General features: G+C 42.7%; 1 pseudogene across 1 annotated transcript; it reads right to left on the minus strand.

Moving 5' to 3' along the window:
• Positions 1–7,274: 7,274 nt before the first annotated feature.
• LOC310774732 (kinesin-like protein KIF3B pseudogene) lies at positions 7,275–9,542 on the minus strand (annotated as a pseudogene). Its single transcript has one exon. The product of its transcript is annotated as a kinesin-like protein KIF3B pseudogene (transcript).
• Between the last annotated feature and the right edge of the window lie 16,208 nt (positions 9,543–25,750).

A 25,750-nucleotide genomic window follows, 5' to 3' on the forward strand; every position in this document is an offset into this window, starting at 1 on the left:
CTCTCATGGTCCTGATAACAGCCAGCAACTCTGCCCCTCTCTCATGGTCCTGATAACAGCCAGCCACTCCGCCTCTCTCATGGTTCTGATAACAGCCAGCAACTCTGCCCCTCTCTCATGGTCCTGATAACAGCCAGCCACTCCGCCTCTCTCATGGTCCTGATAACAGCCAGCCACTCCGCCTCTCTCATGGTCCTGATCACAGCCAGCTACTCTGCCTCTCTCATGGTCCTGATAACAGCCAGCTACTCTGCTTCTCTCTGATGGTCCTGATAACAGCCAGCCACTCTGCATCTTTTAACGTTTTGAAATTACATAAAGCCTTCACGTGATGAAAATGAGTTTATCAAGTATTTTGAGATTTTGACTTATTTGGTTACTTTAATCTCTGTAGTACATCTTGGCAAATAATTTTCATGAAACACAGGGGAAAGTATTTATTTTTATGGTCTTGTTGGAATGTCACTGTACAAAATACGTTGTGGAATGTTATGCCATTTGTTCTCACATTTTACTTTTAGACGCATAACAGATTAAAATACTCTATACTATCTCAGTCATTCGAAAAGTTATATATAGGGGAGAGTTGATATGCATATTGGACAAAGTCAAATTCCACTGTGTTATGATTACTCACTGTATTAAAATGAACCTTTAATCTGGACACTTGGGCCTTGAACTGCGCCTAGCCTATTCATAGCATTCCATGATGTCACATGCATTTCCTACCAATATGGTGCTTCACAATACACAGCTCATTGGCTGCTTTTGTTATTTGAGTGTAATCACCTGCCAATGGATTATAATCACCTGTTATTGACCTACAAAGGACAACTGTTATACTGAATTTTGGTGAATTATCTGTCTTAACCTCTGACAAAAACAAGAATTGAAAATAAAAATGGAAAAGATACATTGTCTTTTTAAATAAATAAATTGTAATAGGAGAGCACTCAAACTACTGCACCGTCAAACTGTTTACTTATTTGGATAGAAAATAATGTTTTGATGGAACTGGGGGTTTTAACTGTTTCTTCCTAACTGCAGCTGACGTCATCACTCATACACATGACTTGTGTATCTAAATTTTGCAAATAACTTCACAAGACCAAAACCTTCCATTTTGCTTAATGTGTATCACCTCTACTTGCTATTCTTTGGATGTCTTCCAAGAGTTAAAAATTAAATCAAAAACAGCACTCTCAGATATCTGTAAAGTGTAAACTTTTAATACGCACAGCAGCAAATTGATTAATGTCTTCCAAGAGGCCATAACCAAGGCTATTGGAGAAGTCAAATGTTTTCTGCACACACCCTACATTGTTTGGATATCTTATGCCTGATGGAACAACAGTTTACCATTAAATAATTAAATAAGCTTTCCCATTCAATAAAGAAGTATCCTAGGAATCTACCTTAAAGCCATTTAACTTTTTATGTTTAATTTACATGTGTCCAAATTTAGCCTTCCGGTCTTTGTGTTGAAAGAATTTCAAGAAATATAAATATATATATATAAATATATATATAGTCTATTGTCAATTAAACTAGATGTTCCTCTTAGTGTTACTATGTTAATTCCATTGGGTCTCATAGATTACTACTTTAATCTATTGTAAATATAAAAAAAACGCGTGCTTTTATTTTGAAAGGCTAAAGCATTCAACCGGAAGTGAAGTTGTAAAAATTGTTGCTAACTTAACATGCATTCTTTCCCCACACGGAAGAACAACCAAAAACAACGAATGACAGCGTTTTCATGTGATGCCTGAAAGCTAGTTTGAGTGATGCTTGACAACTAGTCTGCAGGACGATCGACAACGTTTTTGTGTGAGACGTGAGGCGTGATGCCTGACAGCTAGTTTGAGTGATGTCTGACAACTAGTCTGCAGGACGATCGACAACGTTTTTGTGTGAGACGTGAGGAGTGATGCCTGACAGCTAGTTTGAGTGATGTCTGACAACTAGTCTGCAGGACGATCGACAACGTTTTTGTGTGAGGCGTGATGCCTGACAGCTAGTTTGAGTGATGTCTGACAACTAGTCTGCAGGAGGATCGACAACGTTTTTGTGTGAGACGTGAGGAGTGATGCCTGACAGCTAGTTTGAGTGATGTCTGACAGCTAGTCTGCAGGAGGATCGACAACGTTTTTAGTGAGGCAGGAGGAAGGACAGCGTTTTCGTGTGAGGACTGAAGGTGTTTCAGAGCACACTCGACGGTTTACTATAGGAGACATGACAACTGACAACGCTTTAGACTGAGGAACGATAGCCTATACTCTGACTGACGAGGATGCCCTAAAATGGTTGCCGTAGGGGTGTCATTTGTCTTTGTATGACATCTAGTTCAAAAGTTATGACCCTTATCCATTTTCATCAGACATCGCAATATGTCCGCAAAGATGGCCGCCAAACGGACCCATGGGACACTATTTCAACGGGGTAACAACAAAATTTGTTTATTAGACACCTTGAGGAGTACAAAAATCTATGTTAGAAAAATATATCTTTCGGGTGCGCGGGGACCCCCGTTCCTACTAGACTATGAAGGGTCAACCACCCACTGCCAAACTTGCCAGGTCAGAGGAAAAAGTGGAGGCTGTGGATCTGACTTTTCTTCTTACTTGTTTGTTACTTAATTGTTTTTATTTCTACTGGTCAATTATGAACACTATAAAATAGCAGGAAACTGGTTTTTAAGTTGCAAAAAGAATTGGGTGGAGAGGAGCTGCCTGAATAATGATAGAATAAGACTGAATAATGACATCCGACAGTCTAATCCTACTGTAGCTTGGACTCTGTGTATTCTTTTCTTTTTAGCAATTGATAATATTTCTTGCATATTCACTATTCAGAGTAAAGACAGAGAGAGAGAGCACGAGGAGGCCGACAGTGCAGGGAGAGCAGCTGGCATGGGGGTGAAGACTGAATAATTACATCACAACAGTAATCCTAATGTTAATTTAAATTGAGATATCTCTCTAAATCTACCATAACAAAGGGCAAAAGAAATCGCGCATCCCTTCGTCAAGGTCTCACTCTTAACTTTGCTGAAACTTGGCAGCTCTGTGTCATGTCAACTAGGGATGTCGACGGTTAACCGTTAACCGTTTAACCACCGACAACGTCAAATGGTTAATTTGCATATTAAATTGGCATACAATGTGTTGCCAATATGGTGTTTTTTTTCCCCCTTCGCGGTAAGCAACAATGTTAACGTAGCCTAAGTAGTTACTGTAGCAGCATTATATAGGAATTAAAAGCTCCTGCCACTGCCAGAACAACATTCATTTAGAGAAAGGCTTTTCCAAATGCAAAAGCAGTGTGCATTGTCAGCACTGACTTCTCTCTGTCTCTCTCACTGTTCACCTCTCCCCCCGCGTGCGAGATGTGCTCTGTGATAAACTCAGCTCCACACATGCGCCACACCCCTGCCCACCCTCTGCTTTGACCAGACGGGAGAAGACGCCCTGCCCTGTGCAGACTACAGCGAGCAAGTCAGTCATGCTCCTTCTGTGTTCCAGCCGCTGTCATGAAACCATGAGGTTACTTTCAATGACGTGTTTCAAAACAAGCTGCGTCTTCCACATCGATTCACTGAGGAATCCACACTTTTACCATAAATTGAGTTCTCTCCGGGTCTGTCTGTCTCTCAGGTGTAATAATCCCACAACGATTACAGCAAGAGTGAGAATGCTCTTCTAAACACATCGGCTATTATAATTATTTCTCTGCATCTCATATTAGATCGGTAAAAAGTTTGGACAGACTGCTTCATTTGTTCATCCTCCCGAGTCCCGCAGTGCTCACAGCTGTCAGCGTGCGGACTTGCTGCACTCGTCATGTCGTGCAGCCGGACACAGAGAGCATAATAGCCACCTACAGCCCTTGTCGCAGATAGAGAGAGAGGGAGAAGGGTGGAGAGAGAAGCAAACTATTTTTTGCAGATCGCAAAAGCAGGTAAACCACTGTTGAATTAGTGAGAATGTCAGAAGGAGGAGAGAGCAATGAGCGCTTTGTCAGTGCGCCCTGCAGCGTGAAGGCTTGGGGCGGTGTCGTGATGTACTCTTCAAAGTGGAAATTCGTTCAAATAGCGACACGTTTCGTTCTGAGCTTTTAAAATTAGTTTCTGCTGGTTTTATTAGACTATTTACGACACATGCAGTAAGATAATTCATTTAAGAATTGTGAGCGTGAGTATGGGTTTTTTCCGTCCGTATTTCCCCCTTCTGCAATGCGTGCAGCTCCTATCATAGCCTATCTGAGGAATGTTTTTGTTTAGATGGCTGGAGGATTCAAGTTGTCTTCTCGTTTTATTAATGTGTTTTTTTCTGCTTGTAGATGTAAAAATAAACCCTTTATAATGAAAAAAAATCAAGCATTTGTTGTGGTGGTTTAATGGGGCACAGACAGTCAAATAGCCATTTTAATCTTCTCGGGTAACCGACAATTGTCGGCTAATGAGGGTCGGTTGTCGGTCAAGAAAAATTATGATTTTCGACATCCCTAATGTCAACTGTATCCTTTACCGGATAAAGGCCATTATCCGTTTCAGAAAAACCTTAACACACCTAGGTTTCTGCTGAATCATCAGGTTTATTCATTGCAGTTGATGTCCACTCACAGACTTTGAGGTGAGTTCCTGCTATTTACTAAGTGCATGTAAACGCGGATATCAGATTATTGCCAGTTATTGATTATCTCAGTTATCCGTTTATTGTGTGCATACAGTACACTGTCACGTCACTGTTGTAATCTTCACTTGTTTAAACATCCCCTACTATTCTCTTTTAAAATCATACTATAAATATTTTCAATTGGCATTAGCCATATTCAGTAATATACAAAAACATTCATTCAAAACTCCCATAAAACAGGGCTCCAGAGTGTGCCTATTTACACGCATTTTCCCACCTTGAAATCTGCGCCTAAATATTTTTATATTTAGGCGCACAGAGAAATACAAAATTAAAACGTTTTCAATTGCTTTTGAGTTCTTTAGACTTGAGCAGAATCGTTTTACGTTGAAAATCCGACTGAAACTCGTATCGTTCTTTTCGCTAGTGAGACAAAGGACAGTGCAGCCAGACAGCAGTATCCAGATCCCTACCATGACCAGCCAGACTCACTTATACCGGTCCGGAATTGGAGTCACAAACAGATGGAATTAAAATGTGTCTGATGGTGGTTTTGTAGGCGGGAGACAGCTTACGGTTTCAGCAGAGATGATGTTCTGGCTAACGTTAGGCTGGCTGGCATGACAATGACGATTAATGTTACCATCACCAACATTTGCACTCCGTTAGCATAACTATCAAGCAAATTCAGGGAATAACCCTACCCATCATGTGGGCTAATTCAAGATCGCTAAAATGTGTTGTTGACAATATGACTATGCTGTCTGTTAATGTTAGACCATCTAAGAGCAGCTATCTGCTAGGGTTTTTCACTGTTTGCAGTGCACAGTGAGACTATCATTTGACTGTACACTCATTACACAATGTTAGGCAAACTACTAATAATATATAATAATAAATAAATGGTTAAAGATAATTTAATGACAACAATAGCCAATGAGCTGCATTGAGTCATTCCGGTAAGAAATTACAGTGCATATAGAGAACGGTACTGTAATAGAATGAAACTAAATTGTAATGTATCAGAGATTAATCATTATGTCATTAAAGGGATAGTTCAGTTTGTTTGAAGTGGGGTCCTATCAGCTAGTTCCATACACTAACTGAAATAGGTAAAGGGCTCTGGACGCTGAGCACACCGTGTATCGAGACCTGGCACTCTGAAGCAGCAGCCTCCAGAGCTCTTTCTCTCTAGAACAGGGGGCCAGGAACTAAAACGTAATTTAGCCACCTAAAACAACGGCAACCTAAACAAATCAATATCAGTGTACATGTACGCTCTATTTTGACAATTTTCAGCGCTTTACTTTACCGTCAAACAGCCCTCTCATTCGGCACTACATTTCCTCCCAACTGTAGAACTACCGTATTCCTAAAGTAAAGCGCTGAAAATTGTCAAAATAGAGCGATAGAAAAAAGAAGAGGCAATAAATAATAATCGAGTGCACCGACGGCAGCAGAAACAGTAAGTTCATCTACCCAAATCGCTCATAGCGTTGTGAAATGTCGGTGCAGCGGGCGCGGATCTATAAATAGTATGAAATAATTTGCGCAGATTCATGGCGGGCGGATGGCTCATGCATACACGTGGATTAGGGTGGCATAAAAGCTCATCCGTGCATCTCTACAGCACATCAAAGGTATACATGACCACACCGGAATTTATACTTTAGCTTAAAGGAGAACTTCACCGAAAAACAATCCCTGGTGGCTGGATATTTATCTGATTTCGATAATATAGACGATGCATTTGATGGCCGCCCGTATTTATTTGAGCCGGTCCAGAGTCCGGACTAACGTCATTAGGATTACAAACTGAGGAGTGGGGGGAGAATGGGAGCTGCTATCTCTACCAATGTGACGGACAGCAGATAGACTCAGGGTGAACAAGATAAATACATTGTTGATTTTTCCATTGTCTCTAGGATATGAGCCGCTGGATGTCATAAAATAAGCTATTTACAGGACGTAAATGCACGCATTACACATGCCCTGTATTCCTCGTTTCCAACTGCCGTGTCGTCCGCAAACTACACACTGGTGTTTGAAGTTTGCGTGTATTCGTGGGTGTAGAGGTTGTACCAGAAGGGGCTGCAGACAGCCCTGCAGCACTCCTATGCTGATGGTCATTGGGGAAGGAGGTGCGATCGTCCACTCACCACCTGTTGGCGGTCTGTCAGGAAGTCAGGATCCAGTCACACAGTGGGTGTGTTCAGTCCTAGATTCCTGAGCGTACTGAAGAACCTGGAGGGCACTATGGTGGTGAACGCTGAGCTGTATGCAAATTGCAGGCGGTCGAGGGCGGGGGCAGGTGGGGAATTTAACCAGCCGCACAAAACACTTGCTGGTTATGTGAGTGAGAGCTATGGTGTGCCAGTCATTGAGACTCATCACCTCCTGCTGACAGACATATAAACGGACAGACAGTCATACATACTGACAGACATACGTTCATACAGACATACATAAGTAGCCTACAGACCCTCTTATAGACGCATGCCCCTTTAGTGGCCACGCCTTAAAAAAAACTTCCCAACGATACAAAATAAAACCCATTCTCTCCAAGTTTTGGGTCCCAAAGGTGATAGATATGGATGAGAGGTGGTTGGTGGTATTAGTCGTGGTGGTAGGGCATTGTCACTTGGGCACGAGGCCACGGGATTGGGGGTAAAGCGGGGCTCCAGGACTGGAGGAGCTTAGGGGAGAGGTCGGGGTGCTCGCCTTTTTGTCTGTTCGTGATCTCGTAGACTTTGGTTTCTTGAGGCTGGTACTGGCGCTGACTGGTGGCATTGGTGCCAGGCTGCTGTGGAAGCCTGAGGCATCCACCTGGATCTCATCCTCATCCCTGAGCGCGTCCTCCAGAGCCGCGGCCACCGTGGGAGCGATGACCGGCTCCTCGTACTCCCTGGTGTTCCGAGCCGGCAGGTCTATCTCCAGCATCAGGATGTTTTCGGCTTTGCATCTGATGTCAGGCCTGATAATCATGGCCATGCATGCGTAGTGATTAAGAGGCCTCCTGTAGCCCACTGCCGACAATGGCCTGCTAATCATCTGAGGGTCGTCCTCTATATGTATGATGGGCTTCATTTTCCAATGGTTGTCCTCATCAATGAAGGCTCTATTGATTATTTTGTTCTTCTCCTCCAGGGGAATGAAGTTCTCAATGATCAGATGCTTGAGTTTGAGATCCCTGGTGAGCTCGTTTTGGGTCTGTTCCAGCTCCTGACGCTCATTGAAGTGCGCCTCCTGGATGTCATGTATCTCTGACTTCACTGCCTGCAGCTTGGAAAATAGCTTTTTCAGCTTCTTGGTTTTGATGTCAACCTCTTGCTGCAGAGAGCTGTAGGTCCCCTTAAGCTCCAGAGTCTCCTCATCACGACACTCCACCTGCTGCTGCATCTCATGCTCTCGCAGTTTCTGTTCAGCAATTTCCTGTCTCCTGTGGTCCAGAATTCTCTGCTGCTCATTGGTGTGATCCACAATGTTCTTTCCCCCTACCAGGAGGTTGCTCTCCATTGACTTGATTTTAGCAGAGAGCATCTCTCCGGCCTCCCTCTCGCCCTTCAAGTCTTCAATTTTCTTCTCCTTCTCCCTCAACAGCTGGAGTTTCTCCATGGCCAACAGGCTGTAATCCTCCTTGATAGCCTTTCTTTCACTCTCCAGCTTCTCCTGCTGCTCCCGCCAGTAATCCTCATCATCCCCTTCCTCATCGTCATCCTCTCCCTCGCCTTCCTCCAGATCCTCCTCATCGTCCCCTTCTCCAACCCTCCTCCTTGGCCTCTTCTTCCCTGAGCACTTTTGGAGCTGCTCCTTCAGCATTGTGATCTCCTTCTGAACCTGCATGAGCAAGGTGTCTTTGGGGTCCTCATTGATGCATGGTTTGTTCTTGATGTTCTTGGCCCTGTTTGAGTAGCGCAGTGTGGTCAGCGTCTCCTCCACATTGTAGGATGCCGGGCCAATGTTGGCAACCATGACAGTGCGGGCGTTGCCCCCTAGAGAGTCCTGCAGCAGACGGGTGAGTTTAGAGTCTCGGTAGGGGATGTGAGTGCTCCGGCCATCCACCAGAGCTGAAATGACGTTCCCCAAAGCAGAGAGCGACAGATTGATCTTTGTGGCTTCTTTAAGCCTCTTTCCCTGAGCACCAGTCTTGGTCTGCCTCTCACTACCTGCCAAATCTACCAGGTTCAACTTGCCAACTCTGATATGATTGTCCCCATTCACGCCCAACTCACTGCACTCAATGGTGATGACAAAGATGGCGTGAGAACGCGAGCTGTGTTCGTTCATGTTGGTGGCGCCCACTATCCGGTTCTGGTTGCCCACGTCCATGTAGTGCTCGATCTCCTGCACACTCTTGGTGACAAATGAAGAGAGCTCTTTGACATACACAACCAAGTCAGGCCTCTCCTTCAGTTCAAGGCGACGCGGCTGGTCCTTGGAGAGCAAGTCTCTGATCTCCTCTTGATAGATCTCTAAATATGACGCTCTCACAAGGTACTGCTGATTCTGGGAATGTGAAATGTGTGTGAAGATGTGGTCAAAAGAGTTGGGGATTACGCCTCTCCTCTCTGGGTCATTTCTCACTCCCTCCATAGTGTAGGTCTTCCCCGTACCTGTCTGGCCATAGGCAAAGATGGTCCCATTGTATCCCCGAAGAACAGAATCCACCAGGGGCCTGAAGGTTTCATCATAGAGATCCAGTTGTTTGGAGGTTGAGTCATAGACTGAATCAAACGTGAAGACGTGTTCGTGGGATGAGGCCTCAATGGTGTTCCTGATGATAATTTTGCCTAATTTGACATCAACAGAAACTACTGTATTAAAATTGGCCACCCGTTCCTTCTCGTTCATGGGCCGGCAGCGGACCACCACCTTGACCGACTCAGAGCTCTTCCTCTTGGACATAGTGAGCAAGTGCGGCTTCAGTTACAGTTCAGTCAGTGTCTATGTATCAGTGACATCATCAGTGATGTCATAAATCATGATGTCAATGTGTTATGAATAAGTGACATCAGTTTATGACAGGCTTGATGTTATAGACATTTTGTGATTTATGACGGCCATGATGTCATAAATACTTCCCTGCATAGGGTATAAGTTGCTCCTTAAGATGTGGAAGGTCCCTCTCCTCACACCACCACCCAGCCTGATTGGTGGAGATCAGCTCTGCAGGTAGAGAGTTCTGTTGAGTTCAGAGAGCACCGTTGCTAGGCAATGCTCTTAACTCATTGGCTGCCATTGACGTCTAAAGACGTCAATTCAAATAGTAACATAGGCTGCCATTGACGTCTAAAGACTTCAATTGCGTTTTTTGACGGTGGGACGTGGATCAAAGCCTGATGCATCTCCTGTAAAAATATGGGGGATTTTGAAGGTGTATAAGCTATTTTACCGACCCATTAGGTGGCGACAGTGCTCTCCGGATTAGAGAAAGATGAGAAAAAAGAGTAGAAGAAGTCGTGGGGAAACGGAAACCGATGCATGCTGTAACGTTAGCTGTGAACAGCAGCCAATCTGCTCCCACAATTGAGCCTTTCTGTCTCTGTTGCGATAGTTTCTCCATATGATTAGTTGGCAGAAAAGGAGCACCCGACACCAGCGTCTTTCTGAAAAGTTAAATTATTCTCAGCTGGGAGCGCTGGGAGCCGGCGCACAAAAACGGCGGAGCGCTCTGAAAATAGACACTGGGTGCAGCGCACTTTGAAACGTGCAGCAGAAAGTTCAGAGCAAACGTGCAGCAGAGAGCCACCAGAGACACTTCCACGGAGGATGAGTTTGCAGTTGAGGTGGGTGGGGCACGCAGGGCACCATACAACACCGACCCAGACAGCAGGCTCGATGGACAGATTGGCAAACACAAGCTGGAATACCTGATGCCCACCAGCAGTAAATCAAGACCAGCAAGAAGGTGTAGGGTCTGCGCACGCAGGGGCCAGCGCTGCTGGTTGCAGCTAAAAATTATTATTTTGCCATCAAAATTCCTTTGTTTTTGCTGTTTTATTGAAGGAAATTACTGTTCAGATATTTGAGGTGTCACTACATCAGAAAATATTAGCTTCAGAGTCAGTGATGTGCTTGAAATGCTTCATTTCACAAAAGGCTAATTATCTCCAGTTCTAGTTTGAAACATCTGTTTCTGGTGAAACCAACCTATCTAATACTGCTGATAACTAAAGAACGGAAAATGATACAAATAAACTTTTTTTTTCTGATGATACAAGAGAGTCTCATCGTTTTTGGGCGTGTTCGGTGTTCCTAATATCACACAATATTCTGTGGGTCTTGAGAAATCACTGAAAACGCTCTGAAAGGGCGAGCCAGGACAATCAGTTTCAATTGCATCCCTCTAGTGAGGTGTTGAAATTTCAGGAGAGGCCTGACTTGGTTGTATGATCGTATGTACCTACAATCTATGGTCAGGCTCCAAGCATCTCACCGCTCCCTCCGCTCCTCCACCAGTGCAGGACGCCTCGCCCCTCCTCCGCTACGGGGCTCAAAAGTCGCTCATCCTGTTCGCGACTTCTCCTCCCTGGCACCTCAATGGTGGAACGAGCCTTCGGTCAGAACGGATGAATCACTCACTTTCGGCAAAGACTAAAAACACATTTTCAGGCTCCATCTGGGCCCTTCTTTTTTTTTAATATATTTGCAAAGCGGCCAGTGGCCGCTTTGCGGTGGTGGTTTTAGCGTAACCTATGTGGGGTTTGGCGTAACCTATGTGGGATTCGAAATAACGAAGGTTATGCCAAACCCCACATAGGTTACGCTAAAACCACCACCGCAAAGCGTCCTACCTGTAGTTGGCCAGTCGGCAGGAAAGTATCGCGGGGCTGGACGAGACTTGGTACCGAGATCACGTTTGAGGCAATTTGATCCCTGGGAGACTCCAGGAAACAGCCTTTGGCGAAATATCACTCTGGTGGTTCTTGAGGGATCAGATTATGACGATATGTGGCGAAAACGGGAATAAAAATAGCTATTTAGATGCAGGAAAGACAGGCTCACACTTGGCCCCAAATCAGCTCCATTTTACAACTGACTTGGACGCTATTGATCTCAAAACAACGCTAGGACGGCCAGAAACGCCGCGGACATCGCTGGGTGAGTGGCCAAATCATAATTATTGCCAGGAGATGGGTCCAGGTTAAAAAAAAACGAAATTCTCCTTTAACTCATTGAGTGCCAATGACGACTTTAGTCGTCAATTCAAATAGTGACGTAGAGTGCCAAAGACGACTAAAGTCGTCAATTGCGTTTTTTGACGGGGGGATGTCGATCTAAGCCTCTTACATCGCCTCTTACAATATGGGAGCTATTGAATGTGTCTAACCTATTTTACAGAACCCTTAGGTGGCGACAGTGCTCTCCAGATAACAGAAAGGCAAGGAAAAAAAAACGCAGAGCAGCACACAACAACACCCAGACAGATCCAGACAGCAGGACAGGATTGACAAACGCAAGCCAGAATATCCGATGCCCACCAGCAGCAAATCAAGACCAGCAAGAAGCTGCAACCAGCAGCACACGCAGGGGCCAGCGCTGCTGGTTGCAGCTAAAAATATTATTCTGCCAAACAAAATTCCCTGGCCTTTTATTGAAGGAAATTATTTTTGAGGTGTGACTACATTAGAAAAGATTAGCTTCAGAGTCAGTGATGTGCTTGAAATGTTTAATTGCACAAAAGGCTCATTATCTCAGCTTCTAGAAAAAAAATTGCTGTTTTGGGGTAAATCAAGCTATCTTCTCCGGCTCATAACTAAAGAACGGAAAATGGGATCAATAAACTTTTTTTTGCAGATGATAGAATAGAGTCTCATCGTTCTTTGTGCGTGTTCAGTGTTTACATAGTAATATCACACAATATTCTGTGGGCCTCGAGAAATCACTGAAAACGCTCTGAAACTCTGGCACTGGGAGCGTCCGTTCTCCAAAAGTGGCTGGCACTCAATCAGTTAAGAGATATAAACGGTATTAACAGATATAAACATTATTGACAGCTAGGTGAGGTACCCAAGTTTGCTGTTTACAGAATATGTACAGGGTCAGGGTGCATCAGAGGTAGCAGCAGTAAATGAGCTTTGTGTAGACATGGTTTTGCAGATAAGTGGCATTACATCTGTCCATACACCACAGCAACAGCCTGCTACACCTACCTGCACCCCTCAGCTAAAGAGACGGTGTGCTTCTGCTGCCCTTCCTCCACCACCATCTCCAGAATCTGACTCAGACTCACCTGTAAGAGTAACACAACCCAAGGCAAAGCGTGGCCAAGGTAGATCTGCCTCTACCACTTCAGTGAGAGAGGAAGAGGAGGAAGAACGGTGGCATAATAAAGAGGAGAGGGACACGAGGCCAGACCCGATGAGATTCATGCCAGCCAGGACCCCGCGGGCCCAACGTTTGACACCACAGCAACATGGTCTCCCCTTTCACTTTTCAGACTCTTTTTTTAGCACATCTGCAGTACGCAGTATCATCAACAACACAAATGCCAATGCTGCTAAGAGAGTGCAGGCTGGACTGAAGTTCAAATGGACACCTCTGACCAACCCGTTCTCACTCCGAGCGCGCAGCATATTGACGCTTTGTCACGCCCCTTGTGCGTTGGTTGTTTACTAACACGGTACCCTTGAGCGACCCATGAAACGACTTGGGCTTTCCAACTAAACTCCAATGTAAACCCATAGAAGTAATCTTTGATGCTCAAGGCAACTGCTCCACCGTCCCAATACGCTGCCCTTGTGCGACGGATATAACGACTTAGGGTTTGGCTAATGTAAACCCATAGAAGTAATCTTTGACGCTCAAGGCAACTGCTCCACCGTCCCAACACGCTGCCCTTGTGTGACGGATATAACGACTTAGGGTTTGGCTAATGTAAACCCATAGAAGTAATCTTTGACGCTCAAGGCAACTGCTCCACCGTCCCAACACGTTGCCCTTGTGCGACAGATGTAACGACTTAGGGTTTGGCTAATGTAAACCCATAGAAGTAATCTTTGACGCTCAAGGCAACTGCTCCACCAACACGCTGCCCTTGCGCGACCAATATAACGACCTGGGCTTTCACTAATTATTATTTTTTTTCATTAGGGCTTTCATTTATATAATATGGGTTATAATATGAATGACCATTGGCCTCCAAGCCCATAAAGTGCTCGTGCTGGATGACTGGGGGAATCCGGAGTCCACCGTGCAGGGGGGCCTCCTCTCCTCTTCGGTCAGACCTACAGACAGAAACTGTAGGGGAGTCAACCGTCCTTTGCTTATATCATCCTTCTTACACGTTTACACCACAGGCACATGGAACACCGATATGGTCAAAGACTGACGCGGAAGGGAGAGTTTACACTCTCCCTCTGCTGGCCGCTAGCGAGCGGTGCTCCAAGGCTGGGTTTGGGTTGAGTTTCGGTCCGGGCCTGCCCACTGCTCCTGCTGGTCTGCTGCTGCTGCTTCTGGTCTGCTGCTGCTAGGTCTGCTGCTTCAGGTCTGCTGCTTCAGGTCTGCTGCTCTACTGCGCTCCACTGTCAGTCACTGCATGTTCTCCGCAGGGAAACGGCACATCGGCGAGCCCGGGAAGCCTCACCCCGCCTGTGGGTCTCAGCAACCTAGGTGTGGGACAACGTTTGGGCATCCCCCCCTCTCTCCCATCCCCCGTCAGTCATCTACGGTGCGCCCATAGGTACGCAGGGAGAGAGAGGGGCCCAAGCCGCAACGGCTCAGTTGCCCACACCTTACCTTGCCCACAGGCAGGGCCGTCAGCTGCTCCCCTCTCCGCCGCTTCCCCTCAGTGTGTGTCTGTCCACTCAGTGTCTGTGTTCTTTCTTTCAGTGTGTGTTTTCCTGTCTTTCTGTATCAACAGTTTATATACTTCCTCCAAACAGGTTAAGTCCATCCTCTGGTGCTGTTCAATTGGTTGGCTCAGCTCTATCTATTTTCTAATAGGCCCCCCGCACTGCCTGTCTTTCTCATCGCAGGTGTGCTCCATCCAGCACAGATTGGTGCCAATAGATGCCAAATGGACAACAGGTGTGCAGCTGTGATCAAGCTCGAGACAATTAACACAAAACCACATCTAGAAAATAAAAGCATGCATCAATTCAAAAGGAAACACAACAACTCAAAAAATAATTAAACACTGCAAAAGAAAGAATAAAGAAATACAAAAACATTGTCTCAGCGCCCGGCTCACAGAAGCACAAGCAGAGGGAGGAAAACAGCGCAAAGGAGAACCGACGTTCAAAATCATCATAAAAGTATTATTTTATTTTTAATATGTAGGCCTATGTTTGATATTCAATATGTACACGTGCATGCACATACACACATGCTGTCCCAGTCACTGCTCCACCCCCTCTGCCGGATCTGGGGAGGGCCGTAGGTGGACCTGCACATGCTTCCTCCAATAGATGTGCAGTCACCAGCTGCTTCTTTTCACCCGAGAGTGAGTTTCACCGGTGGGACGTAGCGTGTGGGAGGATCACGCTACCTCCCCAGTTCCCCTCCACCCAGACAGGCGCCCCCAACGACCAGAGGAGGCAATTATGGATGGAGATGAGTACTGATAGCTATGTGTAAAATATATATAATAAGCGATGGGGATGTAATTAAGATAATATATATATATAACTGTTAAAAGTGGTATAGTGGTGGTGACTTGCTATTATAATAATATTAATAAACATAGGTCAATAAATAATCATAGTAGAAATATAATCATAATAATCATAATCATAATCATAATCATAATAGTTATAATAATAATAATAATAATAATAATAATAATAATAATAATAATGATAATACCGTAAAATACCAGTTATTAGCCCGGGCGTTAATTGACAAAATATGTAGCCAGACCCCGCGTAAATATGGGACCTGCGGCAGTTTGGGACCTGCTTTAATTATTTTTGTACAAAGATATTGCTCAGCAAAGATTGTAAATAGTATGAAATTGTTTATTTAAACCATTTATTTTAATCAGTTGGCTACAGCCCCCCACACGATTGCTTGTCTATGGGGAGAGCCGCGCCTCCCTCTCAGCGCAGCAGAGCATTGCATGCCAGTTCTAGCCTGTACATGAAATCAAATAAAATTTGAGCTGAACTGTGACCTACCGGTATTTACCACTAAACTTTCTCCGCTGAAGGTGAGAGAACATGATCATCATGTGAGCAGATTATTTGTTGCATGCGCTGCCTCCTCCGCTGGCAGGGGAAACATTATAGCCTATCATACTCACATTTCTCAATCAGAGATGTCGGATTTGTAGGCCTACAAAAATCTTCAGAAAATACCTACACAATTTTCATAACTGTCAGGTGTTGCTGGAAAACGAATTTTTAAAAAGTTCATCACTCATGGAGCCTACCAATTAGAAGCCGACTTCTATGCCCGCTGGCAGGGAAACATACCATAGGCACATTTCTCAAAATAATTGTTACACCAGAGATGTCGGTTTTAGTGTATAAAAATCTTCAGGAAATGCCTACACAATTTTCAGAATCATCAGATGTTGATGGAAAACGAATTTTTTAACCTGTTCCTCGTTTCCTTGTTGTTCGTCTTCTTCATCCGATTTTTCTTCTTCGTTGTGTTTGGGAGATGCATTCAACAGGATCGCAAAGGTAAAAAAAAAACATTGAAAAAACTAACCGGGCGTCAAATTGGGACCTGCTTTTATGTACAAAATATGTATCCAGACCCCGCTTAAACATTCCCCCATTCCGACATGAGGTAGGCTAATTAATATAAATGTCATTACTAGGCTATTATCATCACAAGTTGCATTGCGAGTTTTCGCCTGCGACTTGAATTGATAACCACTGATTTCCATAGGCTATAGGCTATTTTTTTATTTTACAGGGGTAGCCAGTCAATCGAGGCTCGTTTTGATTTGAGACGGGGAGGGAGGATGAGCTCACAGCAGTTCACAATGCGCTGTATAAGACATAATGAGCTAAGCCCGGGCGCCAGGATGAAATCAAATGACTCAGGGATTGATTTGAAATAAATAAATAAACTGCGCGCACACAGTCATACACACACACACACACACACACACACATCAGTGGCAAGATTGTGATCAGTGAAGCGGCTGGAGATCTGGTTTAGAAGGCTGTCGATTACGCTGCAGTGGACCGCTCTGTACCGTGCGCAAACGTCTCCAGCTCCACGGATGCGCGGAGGGCCAACCAAAGCCTCGGTCTCTCCATAGACCTCAAACTTATCTTTTTCCTTTTCGATTGATCTGTGAAGCTCATCCACTCTGGCGAGGCAAAACTGCATATCGAAATGTTTGTTTTGGAGAATATCAAAGACAACATCCGAGTAAGAGAAGATGGCTTGGAAGGTTTTCAACCAAAAGCAGAACTCGAAGCTGTCAAGGAGGTTGATGTCAGCGCGGCTGACAGTGTCATCATCAAACTGTGCATGGTTTTCCACGATGTGCTCGAACACCTAGAAGAGTTATGCAAACAACTTAATAAGACCTCCAATAAAAACAGAATTTATTTAGTAGGCTACCTTTTTATTTTCTTTAATATTAATAGGCTGCCGCGGCTAGCCTACTATTCGTTCTTTAGCCTAGATCTTTTTATACAATTTAATTTATCACAACAACAACAACAATAATAAGCATTATTATTTCCAAACTTTCCTGAACAATAATTTTGTGCTCAAGCAAGGAATTAAACACCAAATAGCCTAGATGCCGTCAAGCCTGCCTATAGGCTGTTAGGCCTTTGGGGCGGCCTTACCGCTGTATAGGCTAGGCGGATGCAAATTTATTCAGTGATTGAATGAAGCAAATATAATCCGTGGCTATTAATTGCATTTGTACTGTTATTATTATTATTATTATTATTATTATTATTATTATTATTATTAATAACAATCATTATTATTTCGAAACTTTCCTGATCAATTATTTTGTGCTCAATCAAGGAATAAAACAACACCCAATAGATGCAGTTCCTAAATCCTAAACAGCCTATAGGCCGAAGCAAATAAAATCCGGGGCTATTAATTGAAGTTTTATTATTATTGTGATTATTATTATTATGATTAGTTTAGCTACGGTTATTATATTATTATTATTATTATTATTATTATTATTATTATTATTATTATTATTATTATTGTTTAATATGTCCCATTACCCCCCCCCCCCCTTTGACTGGATTGGTTTATTTTTGATTGTTTGACTGTTTAATTTATTTCATGTTTTGTTAATTTATTTATTTACTAAATTACCATTATTACATTAACCTACCTTCTGTTCCGAACTATTATCATTATTATAAACTGTTTCCACTTCGATTATTATTATTATTATTATTATAACTATTATGATTATGATTATTATTATTATTATTATTATTATTATTATTATTATATTTCTACTATGATTATTTATTGACCTATGTTTATTAATATTATTATAATAGCAAGTCACCACCACTATACCACTTTTAACAGTTATATATTATCTTAATTACATCCCCATCGCTTATTATAGGTATTTTACACATAGCTATCAGTACGGTACTCATCTCCATCCATAATTGTACTTTTTATATTTTACACACAGTTTGTTTTTATACACAAACAAACCAAGATACTGTACATCCTGGTCGCTGCACTAGTACCTCCTCTGGTCGTTGGGGGCGCCTGTCTGGGTGGAGGGGAACTGGGGAGGTAGCGTGATCCTCCCACACGCTACGTCCCACCGGTGAAACTCACTCTCGGGTGAAAAGAAGCAGCTGGTGACTGCACATGTATTGGAGGAAGCATGTGCAGGTCCACCTACGGCCCTCCCCAGATCCGGCAGAGGGGGTGGAGCAGTGACTGGGACAGCATGTGTGTATTCGTTATATCCGTCGCACAAGGGCAGCGTGTTGGGACGGTGGAGCAGTTGCCTTGAGCGTCAAAGATTACTTCTATGGGTTTCCATTGGAGTTTAGTTGGAAAGCCCAAGTCGTTTCATGGGTCGCTCAAGGGTACCGTGTTAGTAAACAAGCAACGCACAAGGGGCGTGACAAAGCGTCAATATGCTGCGCGCTCGGAGTGAGAACGGGTTGCTCTGACAGATAGCGACTTTTGGATTATCATACTTTTCACAGGCCTTGTATCTGTACACCAGCGATCAGACTACTGAAAGGAATGGCCATACGGGTTTTCCTTCCCCAGAGACAGAATGAGACGGGAACGTTTTGAGGCAATCATGTTCTCGCTGCACCTCAGCAATCCGATAGAGGATGAGGAAAATGACAGAAAGAGGAACACTGCTGAATATGATAGACTATTCAAGATCAAGCCTCTTTAGACAGAGATAGTGTCTGCCTGTCAGCCTTATTTTCAGCCATACCAGAACATTTGAGGATGGTGGCGTCCAAGGCCCGCATCAGCATGAAACAATACATGACGGACAAGCCCACAAAGTGGGGTTATAAGATATTTGTGCTTGCGGATGCCCAAATGGCATGCACATTAAATGTTTTCGTGTACCAGGGGAAGAGTGAGTCCGCCACAGTCCACGGTCTGACCTTCTCCTCTGTATGGGACCTGCTGTTATTTCAAATGCTCGGTGGGGGCTACACACTCTATGTAGATAATTACTACACCAGCCCTGTCCTGTTTGAGGAATTGTCAAAGAAAAACATTTGCTGTTGTCGGACCATCAGAACAAATCAGGTCGGCTTTCCAAAGACCGAGGTCAATAACCTGCCCAAAAAGGCTGAGAGAGGAGACATGCGGTGGATAAAAAGAGGCAACCTTCTGTTTGTAAAGTGGAAGGACACCCGTGAAGTGAACATGTGCTCGACCGTCCATGAAGCCTTTACTGGACAAACTGTGAAAAGGAAGGTGAAAGAGGCCGGTGTGTGGAACGTAAAGGCTGTGACTGTGCCCAGTGCTATACTGGACTACATCCGTTTCATGGGCGGTGTGGATTTGTCAGATAAATGTACTGATAAAGTATTACATCGTCCACCACAAGACAACAAAATGGTACAAGACATTATTTTACCATTTCATTGATGTTGCAGTGGTGAACAGCTTCCTCCTCTACAATGAGCTGTGCAAGAAAAATAATGTGAAGCCACACCCAGAAGATCTTCAGGGAGAAGCTATCAAAATAAATGCTGGACTTTGGTGTAGGCTCAGCACCATGGGTGGTGGTTGTGGAGCAATGCCCCACAATATTTTGTGAGGTAAAACAAAACCCTATGTTTCAAGTAGGTCAAAAAATATATTTTGTAAGGTAAAACCAAACCCCCTTTCTTCCCCTAGGGGGCTGCACTGTCCTGGTAGGGAACCAGTGGCTTGTGTAAGTAGATAATAATAATAAACTTTATTTGTCTTCATTTCCGTTGTATAGTCTTATTTGAATGGGAAAATGTATAGAGGTCTGGGTGAATTTTCAAAATGAGTCAAAAACAGTTGTATTTGGATGGAATGAATAACCATGATAGAGAATAAAATATATTCTTTCCGCTAAAATGTATATGTAATGTATATCACAGCTTATCTAATACCAAATGAATTGAGCCTTGAGTCCAGGACTGTTTAACCATAAAAGTATATTTAATAGCTTACATTCTCTGCAATATGCATATTGGCAGAGGGCATGAATCTCAATGTACACATTCTGATATGTCATACAGAGTCAATTATTCAGCCGCGATGTCACAATTTGACATAGCTTTATACTGTAGAAGAGGAGCAGAGAGAGGAGGGGAGAGGAACCTTGGGATGATCTCATGAAATGTGTGTGCGTCCACTGGGAAACTGTTATCCGTTGTTATGGTACACGATGCACTGGACAAGGTCTCAGCAAGCAAAAGGAGAAGTCCTCTCTATGGGGCTGGGGGAGAAGTCAGTGTGCTATGGGTCAGAGCAGTCATGTCATAATGTGTATGCAATTATAGCTTATAGCTTATTGATTAGGAAATATTGATTAGGAAATGGCATGGAACTTATATTTTTCTCCAACAATCCACCCAATTGTTATGTTCATCAATAACAATAATAATTACAAAATTTAAGTTCACTATTCAATATAATGCTTGTATCTGTACTTAATTGTGGGCCAGGGCTGGGCAGGGGGGGTTTTGAAAACATAGGAAACATTAAACACTTGAAAGAACACAGAATTTTTGATCAATATGCAGTCCAGCGCAGTCTCAGATCATATCACAGCATCTCCATTATCTATTGGAAAGAGAAAACAGATTTTAGTAATATAATGACAAAATTACATCACCACTGCTGCTATAATATATAGGAGTGGGCCTTAATGTTAACTCTATATGGTTCAATGCAAACAGTCTAATTAATAATACATTGAACTTAATATTCAGTGTGTTCCAAATCACACTTAAATCTTTTCCAGCTTCACTTTATTCAACGCTTCCTGTAAAAGGAATCATGTCTTTAAGTAAAATATTTTCAAAGTATTCACAACAGGAACAATATTTTCAAAGTATTCACCACAACAACAATATTTCTCATCTTATGTGATGACTCTAGTTCATTCATTTATTTGTTTCTCCTGGTGCTGTTGTTGTAATTGTTGTTATTAAAAACTATTTAATAGCCCATCTCCATGCAGTGGTTTAATTTCTTTTTGGGAACTATTTTATTAGAATAAAATTCTATTTCTAGTTTACTTTAATATTGGTTTGTTTGGAATAATGAACTGAAACTTTCTAAAATGCAAAAACATTCATAACATTGATTAATCATATTCATTAAAACATAATCACAGTATCATATAACTGATTATTCTTAAAATGATACTTTAAAACACTTCATTTGCAATATTGAAAATAGAAAGAATTTTCTTTATTCTACAAAAACTAGGTCAAGTAGACCTCTTGAACTGTGGATCAAAGTACTCAAAGTACAGATTTATGCTGGTGTTGAAGGTTTTCTGTGACGTACAACCTGTAAATGTAAACATTATATTTCACAATGTGCCTGTATTTTAGACAAAATAACTTCATTACAAGTTATTAGTACAACAAGTACGTACGGTAGATAATGTTTTGAGATACTCTGTGAGTACATATTCAATTGTTTATTTTATAATTTGTTTGCAATGGACCTCGTAAACAAGATGACTCCTTGAGTCTGCCTTCACAGCTTACAGAGTGGCAATGAATTGACCTTGTGGACTTGTGGCAATGTGCAATGGGGCGGAGGGTGACCCCAGAAAGTGCTGTTGGTGAGGGCTTTACATGGGGGGGCGGGCTAGACCCCAGGCAGTTCACTTGAGTGATTTTGGGGATGGCAAGACCCCACTAGATAAAACAGTGAGGGCCAACATTGTTCACATGCTCCAAACGCAAACTCAGGACTGTCTGTCCTCCGAGGTCATTGTCTTATCTATAGATACTTTTGAAAACATCTCACCCGTACTTACGGTAAGTGTAAATTTTGCTTATGTGTTGAAAACATACCAAAAGTTAAATGTTGGTATGCACATTTAATTTTATTTCTAATCTTATCCACCCAATTGGTGGTTCAATAAATGTATATTTTTCTGTTTAAGAAAATACTTCAGATTCAGATTATCGTACACAGGAAACTCTCATCCATCACCACACATCTATTATGATTTATTTTCAAAATAATAATCAACAGTCTATATTACTATTTGATTGATTTCAAATTTGCTTACTGCACTTTAAATAATGCAGAGCTTACTCCACTCTATTGATTCATAACAAACAAAACATTCATAACTTTGGTCTCTCAGGGTGTGTTAACACAATCAGCCTGGAGGTGTCGCCATAGACTAGCTTGGCGTCGTATACCAAATTGTTTTCGCTAGGCTAATGTTTTGGCTAAGTTGTTCTGAGGGAAGATAAACAAATTCTTTCAGCCTGTTATATTCCAAAACATTTTTTTTCTACCCATGTTGATCTGATCACAGCATCTGTGTGCTCAAAGTTTTGGGGATTGAACCTGGGGCTTGTTTCGACATTCAATTTCATAATGAATAATACTGTGGGGTTTTAAACCTGTGACTCAGGGCCGATCTCTCCAACCAGAAAAGGCGGTGGCTGGCTCACTGTTGTTTGCTCAAAGGCTGGGAATTGAACCTGGGGCTTGTTTCTGGCTAAGCTAATGTTTTGGCTTGATAGAGCAACACACTGAAACGCAGAGTGTTGCCTCATCTGTGTAATCTGAGCAGCTAGGGCCGGTGCTGGTTTAGTTATCCTGCGCCCAGGATTGGCCATTCTGTTGATAACCAGGCTGACTTTGTGTCTGCTGGCTATTCCGTTTTTTTCTTAACCGACATCTACTGGCCCAGTGCCCGAGCTTACCACAAATATGACATTTGTCCGTGCTAGGTGAGGGCTTTTGAGGTGCTTTTTCTGCGGTGTTTACATTGGGGAAAATCACAGCAATAGTTATTGGGTTTGGCGCTGTGGCTAATTGTGGGGGCCCAAGCATCTGCTCATATTGTTTGATAACAATCCCAAGCTGTCTAATTGTCTCTCTGGCTCCTTCACACTCTGGCCTTCTACAAGGCCTTTCAGCGTCCATTATGATAGCTTTTTCAGAGAGCAGAACCAGATGGCTTCCTTACAGTATGAAAAAGACAATTGAGCAGGCCTAATGTCTTATCTATTTGTTGCGTGTCTCTCTCTCTCTCTCTCTGCGGTAGAAGGCAAATCACTGATTTGGTAAACTGACCTCTCAGGAAAAACTCTGGAGGTAAACACACATCTCAGGTCAACTCAAAACTCTGGAGGTAAAACACACATCTCAGGTGAACTCAAAACTCTGGAGGTAAAACACACATCTCAGGTCAACTCAAAACTCTGGAGGTAAAACACACATCTCAGGTGAACTCAAAACTCTGGAGGTAAACTGACCTCTCAGGTGAAGGCAAAACTCTGGAAGTAAACTGACCTAAAGTAATAAACCTGTATTTTAGAGAGAGAGAGAACTAAAAGAGAGAACTACGTATTTTGTTTATCACTTACTTGTGATCTCTGATAGTGTCCGTGTGTGTAAAGTAATTTTCAACACTTTACCTTTTAGTCGATGTGGGGTCTCTGGTGACAGAGGGACGGTTGTTCTCCTGTTGACCAGTTCCGTCCGTGTGTGGGGTATCTGGAATTTACAAACTTGGTGACAGATCAATTTGTTCAATCGACAATTGATTCTGTATTTTGGGATTGGCTAAAATACACTTTCTGCAAACCTCCTGTTCAACTCCTTTAAAATAGGCTTCTTAAGAAATTGTTTTGTTTTACAGTGAAACAGCTGCTTATTTTTGTTTGTTTGTTTGTTACATGCTTGTTACACATTGTAGGTATTTCAAAAACATCTCAACCATATTGGTTAGACAACTATGATTGCTTCCCAGTCTCGCTCGGTGCTCAATATCTCTGGCCGATCCTAGCCAGCGCGCCATGGGGCTACACACACCCCTCGAGTGAGTGGTATGTTATGGGGAGATCTTTTGGTTTTATTTAGTATGTCGTGTGGTTCTTAAAGACCGTATCAAGCATTATGCCTAGAATCACCGCAGTTTCCCACTGGACTATAATAGTCGCTGCTAATGCAGCCTTATGGCCTTTTTAGGCAATATGTGATAACGCTTCTCAGGCTCTCTTGCTGTGCAGCTTAACACTGGACCATCCTGGTCACTGCAAAATACAGCCGGTCAAGAGAGTTTTTAATGGTCCTGAGGTATATTTACAGTTATTTACATTGAGGTGTCCCCCCTTGTCTCAAGAAACCCACAAGATACTAACTTAGGTTATTATATAAACCATACATATTTACAGTTATATACAATGTCATTTTGACACACCCACAATATGCAAACATTTCAGATTCTTTTAGATATCAGACGACAGCTTCAGTAATGAATTATGAAATTAATTCAGACTTACCCGCTCTCGTAGATATCCTGTTCGTGACACGCCAATTGATAGAGAATAAAATATATTCTTTCCGCTAAAATGTATATGTAATGTATATCACAGCTTATCTAATACCAAATTAATTGAGCCTTGAGTCCAGGACTGTTTAACCATAAAAGTATATTTAATAGCTTACATTCTCTGCAATATGCATATTGGCAGAGGGCATGAATCTCAATGTACACATTCTGATATGTCATACAGAGTCAATTATTCAGCCGCGATGTCACAATTTGACATAGCTTTATACTGTAGAAGAGGAGCAGAGAGAGGAGGGGAGAGGAACCTTGGGATGATCTCATGAAATGTGTGTGCGTCCACTGGGAAACTGTTATCCGTTGTTATGGTACACGATGCACTGGACAAGGTCTCAGCAAGCAAAAGGAGAAGTCCTCTCTATGGGGCTGGGGGAGAAGTCAGTGTGCTATGGGTCAGAGCAGTCATGTCATAATGTGTATGCAATTATAGCTTATAGCTTATTGATTAGGAAATATTGATTAGGAAATGGCATGGAACTTATATTTTTCTCCAACAAACCATAATGATATACCAGTGAAATATAATTGGTTTCTTAGCCTGACACCTGAGAAAGGTCAAATGGCACATATGGTGCCCAAATGTGCCCAAATGGGACATTTGGTGAGTCCACCTGGACATGCCTGTTGTAAAACATCTGTAAAACTGCTCAGGTTCACTTTTTTAGCATCTACTTTAGCAGAGTTACTCCTCAGATATTACTTGACTAATTCCTATGAATTGGGCTACTATCCCATGATTCAAAGGTGGTTTTCATTCAAAATAATGTGTGTTTTTTTAGGCGGAGATAAAAATAATAATTTTCTGCTGTGTTCCAGATGAATTTACTCTGACACAGTAACACATATCTTGATTCTGACACTTATGTAGCAATCTCATGGGTCTTGGCTTTCTTTTGAGGGCAAGATTATTCATACAGCCCTTGTAGTTGTGAAGATATACTTATTTTGGGGAAGTCATTTCGGATAGGAGGCAGAAGAAATAGGCCTCGTGATGAAACCAACATTTGCTCCAAAAGGAATTAAATCATAAAGTTAATCAAAATGCCGCGGAAACATTAGGTTAATCAACACAGAGCTGCAAAGATCACTTCACCGGATAATTTCCCCCTTATAGCTCAGTGAGAGGCTG

This window comes from Poromitra crassiceps, assembly GCF_964638095.1.
Source record: "Poromitra crassiceps genome assembly, chromosome: 4".
Taxonomy (NCBI): domain Eukaryota; kingdom Metazoa; phylum Chordata; class Actinopteri; order Beryciformes; family Melamphaidae; genus Poromitra; species Poromitra crassiceps.